This window comes from Macaca thibetana, chromosome 7 (genome assembly GCF_024542745.1).
Source record: "Macaca thibetana thibetana isolate TM-01 chromosome 7, ASM2454274v1, whole genome shotgun sequence".
NCBI classification, from domain to species: domain Eukaryota; kingdom Metazoa; phylum Chordata; class Mammalia; order Primates; family Cercopithecidae; genus Macaca; species Macaca thibetana.
The window spans coordinates 119472149-119475448 of record NC_065584.1 but is presented as its reverse complement, the minus strand read 5'-3'; positions in this window follow the sequence as shown (position 1 = coordinate 119475448).

Sequence of the window (3300 nt, the reverse complement as noted above, 5' to 3'; positions counted from 1 at the left end):
GCACAATCTTGGCTCACTGCAACCTCCGCCTCCTGGGTTCAAGTGATTCTCCTGCCTCAGGCTCCTGAGTACCTGGGATTACAGGCGTCCACAACAACCGGCTAATTTTTTGTATTTTTAGTAGAGATGGAGTTTCACCATGTTGGTCAGGCTGGTCTCGAACTCCTGACCTCACGTGATCCACCCACCTCAGCCTCCCAAAGTGCTGGGGTTACAGGCGTGAGCCACTGTGCCTGGCCCTACAAAAAGTTTTAACATGCATTATTGCACTAAAATCTCAGCTGAGCCACAACCACCCTCAGTGCTCAGCGGGAAAGAAGGACCCCCAGTGTGCAGATCCTGTGGGACTTGGTGAAGAAGGGCGTGAGATCACAGCCACTCCGAGTGGAGGTCTGGCCTCTGTGGGTTCTGACTCTCAGGTGTCAGATGTTCTGACCCACAGTCCAGCCCTTCTCCCACATCTCATAGTGTCACAAGATTCTAGGTGGGGTGACCAAATGAGGAATTCCTGGGACACAGGACTTCCAGTCCTAAAACCAGGACAGTCCCAGGTAAACTAGAATGAGACAGTCACCTTAATTCCAGGAGAAATGGATACCAAATCCTATAAACCGAGAAGGCACAAACATTAGCCTTCAGAGCCATAGGAGACATGCTGCTTAGCACAGAGTGTAGAACTCCACAGTTTCATGATGTGTGAGTCTTAGGTGCAGTTCAGCCTGGGCAGGAGGCCTCTCCGAGGGAGAGTGGGAGCAGGTTGCAAAGCACATGTCACCATGCCTGGATCCAGGGGTCAGTGTTGGTGTTAATCTCCCTCCGCAGTTTTGTCTTGCTCTTTCTGGGGCTCCACATGTATGTCCCAGCATGGACTGGTGACTGCTCAGCTCGGCTTTCCCCTCATGGAAGCAGACGTCTGCAAGAGGGCCAGGCAGCCCTGCTACAGCTCCTTTAGAACAGCTGTGGCAAGAAACATAGTGTGAAGCGTAGAGCAGAGGGCCCCATCACCAAGTCTCCTTTAGAGAAATCTAAAAATGCCATTTGACATAGAACTGTATGCATTTTAAAAACAAACAAACAAAAAAACAGTGACATCCTTTGCTTTCAATGCTGTCGTCCCTATATTAGTTTGAGAGCTTGTAACTGGAGCTTAGAGTACATTTCTCTGCCCCTTTTGTAGCTAGCATGTATGGAGTTCACTGAATTATCTCCAGAAGAAACGCTGAATCACCAGAAAGCAGCACAAGCGCAGAAGACACTAAATCTAGGTGAATCTCCTGCCATTCAACTCAGCAACATCTCAGTTTCCCATCTGGAGAGTTTGTTTATCCCACAATTAAAAGGCACCATTTTCAGCCAGGCGCGGTGGCTCACATCTGTAAACCCAGCACTTTGGGAGGCCGAGGCTGGCGGATCACCTGAGGTTGGGAGTTCGAAGCCAACCTGACTAACATGGAGAAACCCCATCTCTACTAAAAATACAAAATTAGCCGGGTGTGGTGGTACATGCCTGTAATCCCAGCTACTTGGGAGGCTGAGGCAGGAGAATCGCTTGAATCTGGGAGGCAGAGGTTGCAGTGAGCCGAGATGGCACCATTATACTCCAGCCTGAGCAACAAGAGCGAAACTCCATCTCAAAAACAAAACAAAACAAAAAGGCCCTGTTTTCAAATTCTCCACAAGGTGTGTGTGTGTGTGGGGTGTGTGTGTGTGTTGGAATGGGAAGGGAGAGAGAAATTCTTCTAAGGCTTCCAGTAAGTACTAGATGTGTCTCATGAAGAGGATTAATCTCCAGTGAAAGACTGTGAAGAAGAGGAAGTTGGTTTGTGATTTGATATCAACAGCTGAAAGGAATACAACAAAAAAAGAGTGTCAAAGAAAACTGGAGTTTTGTCATCAATGCAGCTACTACAGGAATAACTTTTACAAGACCAAGACGCTGGAAGCTAAAGGGCTGTGGGACAAATTTGCAAGCTGAAGCCCCAGGGAAACTGTAAGACTGTGGGAAACTTCTACCTATGACATTACTTGACTATTTTAGAAAAATGGTTATTCACAGGAAAGAATGGCTATGTAGGCTTCTAAGAAACTTCACTGACAATATTTACTTTTTTTTTTTGAGATGGAATTTCCCTTTAGTTGCCCAGGCTGGAGTGCAATGGCACAGTCTCAGCTCACTGCCATCTCTCCCTCCCGGGTTCAAGCGATTCTCCTGCCTCAGCCTCCCAAGTAGCTGGGATTACAGGCGTGTGCCACCACACCCAGCTGATTTTTGTATTTTTAGTAGAGACGGGGTTTCCCCATGGTGACCAAGCTGGTCTCAAACTCCTGACCTCAGGTGATCCGCTAGCCTCAGCCTCCCAAAGTGCTGGGAATGCAGGCCTGAGCCACCATACCCAGCCCACTGACAATATTTCATTCATTGCAGTGAAACCTTCCTATTGTGTCTAGAGGCAACCTCAGCTGAGGACAGTTACCCAGTGTGCCAAATGTCTTCAGCATCACCCTCCAGATGCACTTTCCACCCTCCTCATCCTGCTTGGTGCCCTAGGATGCTGACCTCTGCTCACCGCATCATCCCAGCTCCCTTCCCCTCTGTTTTCTGGCTGGATTCAGCCAATGAGAAACACTTGCAAGAGATATGCAGGAGATATGAGGGTAGGAGGAGGAGACAGAGTGAGGTCAGAGGTCCCTTGCCGCATGACCAAAGGTTAACAGTGGCTCTCTTTCTCTGGAAAAGGTCACAGCCCCCGTCACACTGTGTTCTCCAAAAGCTACAGCTATTTCTTAGGTTCCTGGTAGCTTTTCCCTCCCAGTGCCCCTTCAAACCTAGGGCTGGTGAACACTCCCAGCTGTTGCTAGCCCTAGGGTACTTTACCATTCTTTGTTCCTTTCCTGTAAACTTGCTTACACCCTTATAAATACCCTCTTTGTTAAACTCTCCTAAGTAATCCCTCTTGAGTGTGCTTTTTGTCTCCTATTGGGACCTTGACTGATGCCCTCAGTATATCAAGGGTGGCACATGTCTGCATGGGGCAATGCAGCAAAGTACAATGGCCAATGATGAACAAGCAAGAGACAACACAGAGGTGAGCTATGACTGCCTTCCCCTCCTCTCCCATGTTCACCCATCAGCCAAGGCATGTGTACACTGCAGGGAGAGTTGGTAATAAACAAGGGCTGTAGAGAAACCCTCTAAGATTTTATCCTAGGATCTCAAGTTCCTGCCCCTTTTGGCCTCTGGATGGAATGATCCAGAGGGGCTTCTTCATTCATTTCAGAATACAGTTAAAAGGTTTTTAC